An 8533-nucleotide genomic window follows, 5' to 3' on the forward strand; every position below is an offset into this window, starting at 1 on the left:
CCCGAGCCATTTGAAAAGCACCAGCGGCCTTTTTATTGTGGGTCAGATAATAGTTCCAGGCACCACCAGGGACTCACGACCCCCACTCTCCAATCTGGACTGTCTCAAACTGGAATGCTTCACCATGGAATTCCAGCATCCCCTACTCCACCAAAGTGAACAGCCAGTTGAGTCCTGCCACCGTCCAAAGATGCCCCTACTTGGCTATCAGCCCACCTGAGCTCAAACCCAGAACTTTTGCACCCATAAAACTTTATACCTTGCTCTCCCATACCAGGCGCGACTTCCCTGACTCCCCGCTCCAGAGTCACGGAGCCTCACCCAGGTATTGCAGACTCCGATAAAGGCCTTCTTGTCTCCATAACTTGGTCTCTCTCTTTCCTCTCGCCTCTGCCTCCATCTATCAAACCTTACACATGCAGCTTTAAGGATTCTTCTAGTTCTGTGCAAAATGTTCCCAGAATGTCAACCAGGGGGGATTACATTGAATCTGTAAGTCACTTTTTAGTAAGATGGGTTTTTATATTATTCATTTTTATAATCCATGAGCACATAGTATCATTTCATTTATTTGTGTTTAATTCAATTTCTTCATCAACATTGTATCATTTTTAGGGGCTAGGTTTTCCATGTCTGTGGTATAAAGTTTTTTTCCCACTTGGTTCCTTAATTCCTCCTTGGGATGATTCAGTAGGAGTTTGACAGTGTGATAATTAGTCATCTGCTGGGGCAGACGGTCCGTGGCCACGATTATCGTCGGGGCGCTGATTTTGGATGGGGTGCCCAGAGAAGGGTGTTTTGTGGAGGTGACCTCAAAGCCTAGGCATGGGGCTGAGAAGCAGCCAGCTGTGGCCAGAGAGCAGCGTTGGGCAGCATTTCACACCGTCACAGTGGAGCAGAGGTGGGGTGTGCATGGAGACAGGGGAGAGGCGCCACAGCTTCGTGTGCAGATGCTCCAGAGAGTCCACTGGGCTTTGTGGGCCAGACACACTCCCCTCTGCCTCTGCACCTGCACAGCAGCCATGGACCAGACGTAAACCAAGGAGCTTGGCTGCATTCCCGGGAACTTAGAAATAGGTACCGAGTATTGTTGATCCTTGAGTTGAAGCCAGAGGGAGGGCCAGATGCTGCATGGCCCCCCGGGGCCCCTGGAGGAGTTGGGGTGGTTGGGGCATCGGGACTGTGCTCAGGGTGCTGGGGACCATCTGGAGCCTGGGAACCATGGAGACCACCAAGGCTCTGGGCTCCCTCATCTGTGAGATGGGAGTGGGGTCAGGACCCAGTGAAGGGGTAATTCGCTAAATGCCAGGAGCACACATGGGTCTGAACAAAACCGTGGCCTCAAGCTAGTCCTGAGGGGCAAGTGTCCTTGAAGATGTTTTCAGGCGGGAGATCTATGTTTGAGATGGGAGTGGAAGCATGTCCTCAAGGCTGTGTCGTGGAGCACACGTCCATAGAAGGAGTGTGTCTGGGGCCTGGTGGTGTCTGCACATCATCAGTGAGTTCCTTGTTCCCCCAGGATCCCCCTTCGCCCATGCCAGCCTCAGAGTGGGAAGACAGAGAGTTGGTCATCCTTCTGCAGGAAGGAGAAGATGTTTCGGTTTTTCATCCGCTGTGTGGTGAAGGCACAGAGCTTCTGCTGGGCGGTGCTGTGTGTGTTGGCCCTGAACATGCTCTGCGTGGCTCTGGTTCACTGCGACCAGCCGCAGTGGCTCACCACAGCGCTGTGGACGTAGCTGCAGCCTGGGCCTCCCTCTCATCTCTTCCCGAGCTGCCTCTGGTCTGCAGCCTTGGAATGCCCTGGGTAGGACGCCTGCACTGAGCAAAGTGCCCCCAAGGGCGTCTGCTGGGGCCTGAGCTCCCCTTCCCAGGTTCCAGGAGGCCTAGTTGATCTGTTGGTGTGGTGGGAAATGATGAGGGTCCAGGGCACCCTGGGGGGAGGTAGGTGTGGAGAGCGGATGGACCTGAGTCCTCCCTTGGAAGGGCTTCAGACCCATGGAACAGGGCACTTACCCCTCATTTCCATCTTCAGTGAGGCTGCAGCCCCTCCTTGGACTCCTGAGGGGAGAGAGTCCAGGCCTTTAGCCCTCTTTTGGGCTGTTTTCATTCTGCTTTTTGCTTTTGGAATCTGAGTGTGTCTGTTTCTAAGGCTGACTTGCCTGTGGGCCTAAGGACAGCCCTCAGGGGTCTGAGTCCTGACTTCTCCTGGTCCTGGCTACAGTTCCCAGGAGTAAAGGAAGAGAGGAACTGGGGTGGCTGAGGCCCGTTGCCCCTATCCTGGGACCAGGGCTGACCTTCCAGGACCACCCTTCACGCCCTAGAGCTCTGCAGGCCCCAGGGAGGCCGGTCTCGCTCTGTTGTCCCACTCACAGGGGCTCTAAAGATGGAGGCTCACTAGCGGTTTCTGTTCTGCAGTCAGAGCCTCACCTTCCTATTCCCTGGCACTCACCCTGCCTGGCGTCCAGGGCTGATGCGGACACGGGCCTGTGGGGCGCTCTCACAAGGGCCTCGCTCTTGTCCCGGGAGCCCTGTGTGCCTGCTGTCGCACTGAGGTGGCAAGACTGTTGATTTGTTTCCAGAGGAGAGCCCTCCAAGGTCCCAATCGTGGCCCCTGGAGGACCAGCCACACTCCCCTCTTTCAGACCACTGAGCCTGGGCATCTCGAAGCAGGAGCTTGGGCAGCTCTGGAAGGTTCTTCTGAGCTCTAGACTCTGATGGCTCTGCAGGCTCCTTGAAAATACGGATGGGGGTGGCTGTGGGGTGGGACGCCAGGCTACAGTTTCCCAGACTTGTACTGAACCATCCTGTTGGGTGATGGTCCATTCTAGGAGGTGGTCTGGCCCAAGTCCCTGGGGGAGCCGAGTTCAGAAGCAGATGGTGGAGACACCTGAGGGGCTCAGTCTGTAAAGCATTGGACTCTTGGTTTTCGCTCAGGTCGCGATCTCAGGGTCGTGGCCCAAGTTGGGCTCTGTGCTCAGTGTGGAACCTGTTTAAGATTCTCTCTTGGTTCCTTTTCTTCATATTAGTTCCTCACCCCTGGGGGTTGGGTAGGGACCAGGGAGATGGGGCTTCCTCGACTTGGCCTGCGGTGCGCCTGTTCCCTGAGGCTCCCTAGCCAGCCCTTTCTTTCCCATGGAGGAAGCCGGTGGTGCCCAGTCAGTGTTGTGGGATCGGCCCCCCCGAATGGGCAGGAGACAGCCATCATGGCCTGGTGGCATGTCTGCTGTGCGGGAGCACGGGGCTGAGAGTGCCCAGGTGCTGGCCCAGGCCAAGGGCCTCCCTGGCCAACCATCTTCCCCCTTGTTGTTGGGTCTTCTCTGTGGTTCCCTGGGAATTTCCGAGTCCTTTTGGCAGTACCTAGGGAAAATGGCTGGCGAGAAAAGTGAGTATATGCTAGGTGGGCCACCTCTGCTCCGTGCCCTGCACTCTGTTCTTGGCAGCTGAGCTGGAGCCGACGAAGGCTGATCCCGCCAGGTAGGCAGGTGTTTGCAAGAGGGAGAGGCAGTGCCAGAGGGAGAGGGCGATCCCACCACGACTGGCTTCACTGGAGCTCTCTAGGGGACCCCAGCCTGAGACGAGCCACCCTGAGGAGCATGGGTTCTGTGCACCTTGGCCGCTGGTCCCCCCAGGAGCCACCCCCAGGGCACCCCCGGAACCCCCAGACTGAGGCTCGAATGGTGAGGAGGGAAGGAGGTCATGCCATGCTCGGCTCCGCAGCTGGCTGTTGGGCTTTGTCATCCTGTGAGCCCCCTGGTCTCCCGGGACAGGGTTGACCTGCCTCTGCTCTGTCCCTCTGTCCCCCCAGCACACCGTCCTCTTCACAGAACACTTTAAATTCTCGGCGTCGGCTCCCCTTTGGAGTGTGAATTCCTGGAGAGAGGGGTCAGCTCTGTCTCCTCAGATGCTCCAGAGATCCCCGGTGCCGGTTAGTGGAGTGAACGGTGCCGGAGTGAGTGACTGAACACCTCTTCTTGGCCTGGGGCGGGGGGGCCGTTGAGCATCTGAAGTCGAGGGGGTCTGTTCCTCAGGAGAGTGAAAGGGCAGCAGGGCCAGTGGGGGGTTTCTTTGTCCAACTGCTCTCTTTCTCTGAGAGAGCCTCCTTACTGGAAGCCTGTGTGCCACTTCCTTGCAGCACCCTCACTTGGATCTCCTGGGGGCGAGATCGGTGCCTGGGCGGCTGGAGGTCCAAGGGCTATATTGTGGGCAGCTGGGAGTCCTGTCTCCTTGGCCTCGTCAAGGCCTGGCCTCATCAAGGACCTGGCCTCTCTCTGTGGGGTGGCCTAAGGGGCAGGAGCAGGTGCCTCTGTGACCTCCTGTGGAGAGGCTCAGGGACTCGGGGGCCAGGAGATTTGGATCTTTGCAGGTTGCTGGGGCCTTCCGAGCTGGACTCGGGTGCAGGGTGTAGCTTCTGTGCCGCCCCTCACCCTCGCTGCTCTGCACCGCCAGGACCCGGCGGCCGTCATTTAGGCCTGGCAGGGGCGGGTTCTTCTGCTCAGGTCAGTGGGCACCCACACCTGACACTGGCTTCTTAGCATCTCCAGGGCATCAGCTTTGCCTTCTCAGGGCTCATCCCATGCCTGGCTCAGTGCCATAGTGACTGTTTGTCTGGCCTCAGAGGCTGGGCTTCTTGTGGGGAGCCGCTGCCAGGGGCTGCTTCTCCAGATCCCCAAGCCATGCACAGCAGGCAGCTCCCTACCCGAGACCTTGGGCCGTGCAGACCCTGGCGTGTCTCTCTGTGGACAGCGGGGCTGGTATCTGCTCATCCGGAGTCAAGGCCGCTGCAGAGCCGGCCCTGCCTGAGGCCGCCGGGTCTGTACAGTACGGCACTTGGTGGAGAGCTGTGGAGGGGAGCAGGGGTCCGTGCCTGCAGGAGTGGCAGGAGGTGTGCGGTCCCCTCTTCTCTTGTCTGCTTCATCAAGAGCTGCTGGAGCTCCAGTCTCCTGACCCATCTGGACGCCAGAGGCCCCAGGATTGCTGGGCTGGTCACTTTGCAGTGATGGGACTCTAGGAAGCTTCTCCTCCACTCCTGCTCATGGCCTGGACCCTCAGGGGCAGGTTCTGCCTTGAGGTCTGAGCTGCTCTCCTGGCCCCTGCTGCTGTGGGGCCAGAGGCCATGGTGCCTTTGGGCCACCACACAGAATACTGTGCTCCTTCCAACTTGGCCGTTGGGGAGGAGATCAAAGACAGTGACCTTGTTCTGACGTCTGGAATGACTTGTTTGGCCAGTGGCAGATCCCGGCTGTGACTGAGGCTGTCCTGGCTCACTATGTAGCACACTAAGGGCTTTGCACTTCCTCATCCCTTCCTGCCTACAGGGTCTTACACACGCTCCACCTTCTCATGAGACCTTTCCTGACTACCGTATCCAAAATCCCTCCCTCCTTGGCCTTTTCTGCACTCAACATACTGGATTGTAAGTTACTGCCACTTTATTGTTGATTAATGCCACATCAAGCCACAAGGGCAGCTCTTTCATTTTTGTTCCATCAGCTAGACCAGTACCTGGCATGTGGGTTGTTCCCTGAGTAGTTCTGAATGGGTGGACGCGTGATTGGACGAATGGCTGGACTGCCACCAAATTCCGTGTCTGCTCCCAGGGCCCGCACACACATGCGCCTCTGTCTCTAGGCAGGTTTCCATCAGGGGGAGCTCTGACAGCCACCACGGCGGTGTTTCTTCCCGCTTGGCCTTTCTCCTGGCACTGTGCTTGCCCCACTTCACCCCTACACCACACCTCTCCCTGCCTGCCCCAGCTCGGCCTGCGCCCCTGAGGGGCCCATGGGACAGCTCCTTACATCTTTATTCCCCTCCGCACCCTTGCCCCATTGTAGCTGGCACAGAGCAGCATCAGTGTGACGCAGAGTTACGGAAGGAGATTTCCTCCGTGTGGGCCAGTCTGCCCCAGAAGACCCTGGATTTACCGGTGCCACCTCATAAACGTTAAGTGAGGGCAGGGAATTCCCCCTCCTCACCCCCAATTGGGTCCAACCCAGAGGCGGAGCTGGGAGGCCTGGGCCAGGGCAGCCTTGTAGATAATCTAGACTTAGTTTCCACCTGCAGGGAAAATGGTCTTATAAGCCAGTGCACAGGGCTGTGGAGGGGGTCCTCGGATTTATTCTCTGACCACAGTCACCCCCATTCCTGGTGGGGGATATACTTCAAAAAATCCAGAGAAAAGCAGGGAGAATCCTGCAGTCAGAGATGCCAAAAAGGATAAGGTGCTTGAAGATTAAACTCCACATCCACTCTTTTGTGGGGAGATTGAGGGCCCTGTGGGGACAGTCAGTGCAGCTCCAGGGGGTATGTGCTCCGTGTCATGAGGCACCACATTGGGACCATGCAACTTTGGCCAAGCCCTGTGCTTCTCTGCCTGAGTGTGTCCAGGAGTCCTCATGGTGGGGCTGTTTCTTCAGCACACTCCCCCCTGCCTTCCTCCTTTAGATTCCATCCCTGTTTTCTCTTTCTCCAGGTGACGAGATGACAATGGGCAAAATCTATGCAGCTATGATGATATTCGACTTCTACAAACAGAACAAGACCACCAGAGACCAGATTCACCAGGCCACTGGAGGCCTATCCCAGGTACCTGCTTCCAAGATTTCCAAGAAGTAAATCTGAGGGGCTGGCCCCTCAGTTGTTTGACAGCTGAGGGAACCCACCCCCTTCTTGGAGATTGCACAGTGGGAAAAGGAAGATGAGAGGTTTTCACAGCGGCCTCGGCTCTCTGGCCCCAAAGTCAGAAGTCCCATACAGCCTGTGTACTTCCCAATGGCTGGTCTCTGGGTGGTACTGGGGACCCCCTGACGTGGAGAGCTGGTGTTCAGGAACAGATGACAAGGGGTTGAGAACAGATTCCCCCAGAGATACCACTTTTTTTAAGTGGTAAAAGAAAGAAGTTTGAAGAATACTTGAGGAGGAGGCTTGGGGAGGTAACTCCACACAGGCAGGGACCAGAGATATTTAAACTGATGGGTCCTGACTTATTCCACTCATGACCCTGACTGGGCTGGTTTGGGGGCCCATCTTCCCAATGTCATCCTTCAAAGATAACAACTTTCCCGCACAGCCAAAATATCAGTGACCCCATGTAGGCTGTGTGTCTAGAAAGTGTCCATCTGGTGTCCGGAGCTTACAGGGACATTCACCCACCTTGGGATGGGAAGTATCTGTGCCCACGGTACCACCTTCCGCTCTCCTGTCTGTTGGATACACATACCCCCACCCCACAGCCCTGAAATCTCAGAATTCTGCTTAATCTGGGGATCCTGCCGCCTCTGTCAGTCCACTTTGATGATGAGGTGAGATCTTTTTACCCATTGTAATTGGATGTAGACTCCAGATTTTGTTGGTAGGGAAGCTGAGGCTGCAAAAAGTGAAATTACCTTCCTGAAGCCACTCACAGGCCAGGGTGGGAGTAAGCCTGCCTCCTGTGCAGGGCTGGGGCTCAGGCAGAAGGAGCCACAACACCATGCTGTGGGGTCACGACAGCTTTCTGAGGACCTGCCTCAGCCTAGAGCTCTTCTTCTTTGCGTCCCTTGTACAGATGGGCCCTGTGTCCCTGTTCCACCCTCTGAAGGCCACCCTGGAGCAGACGCAGCCAGCCGTGCTCCGAGGAGCCCGGGGGTTCCTTCGGCAGAAGAGCTCTGCGCCCCTCAGCAGCAGGCAGGGCAGTGTGAGTACCAGGCCAGCCTGTGTGGTGCAGGGGGGAGGGTCCTCCGCCTCCCAGCGGGGCTCCCTGTAGGTGGTGCTCCGGGACAGGGAGCCCTCATCCTATTACCCCTTTGGGGGATTGGCTCCTCTGTCCACCCTGCACCCGCCTCCCACTGAGTGGCTCACCGTGGATGCTGCCTGAGGCCTGATTCCGCTCTGCTGCTGGAGCTGCTTCTGTGCTGGCCTCCGGAGCTCATGCCCGAAGGGTCAGGTGGGCGCCTCTGACGGTGGTGAGGCCCGAGGGTTCAGACAGCTGACGCTTCCTGCTGTCACCTCCCACTGTGGTGCCCATTTGTCGGCTTCATCCCTGGCCTTTGGTGCCTGACGACCATTGTGAAATTTTTTGTTTCCTCCTCAGTCCTTACCCGTCTGTGATGGCCTGTTTGTGTTCTCAACTCCCGAACTTGTCTGAGATGTTTTTCCTTTCATATCTCCACTCGGGGAGTGATTTCTGAAACAACTGTATTTCGTAGGCAAGTTGTTAATGTTCTTCTCACCTATCCCCTCACTCCTGCTGGAGTAATTCTTGGTAGGGAACCAAGTGTTACCCAATAAGTCACCTTTCTTGCACTGTGGATCACCGAGGGTGCCCGGCAGCCAGGTTGGGCTCTGCCGGCAGGCAGCCTCCTCTCAGCCATCCCCTCAGGGCCAGCAGGGTCCCCATGTCTGCTAACATCCCGTTGGCCAAAGCAAACCAGTGGCCGAGCCCGCAGTGGGACAGGAGCTCTGTGTCACCCAGCAGGGGGCCAGGTGCGGGGCCTCTAGCAGCCTGGGCACGGCCTGCATGGTGAGAGCTCCCGATATCTTCCTCCCCTGGACATGT

The 8533-nt window shown here is 57.2% G+C and overlaps 1 pseudogene; it reads left to right on the forward strand.

Annotated features, from left to right (window-relative positions):
- Positions 1 to 3216: 3216 nt before the first annotated feature.
- Positions 3217 to 8533, forward strand: part of LOC115295399 — a 10761-nt pseudogene continuing 5444 nt past the window's right edge.

This window comes from Suricata suricatta, chromosome 7 (genome assembly GCF_006229205.1).
Source record: "Suricata suricatta isolate VVHF042 chromosome 7, meerkat_22Aug2017_6uvM2_HiC, whole genome shotgun sequence".
Lineage (NCBI taxonomy): Eukaryota > Metazoa > Chordata > Mammalia > Carnivora > Herpestidae > Suricata > Suricata suricatta.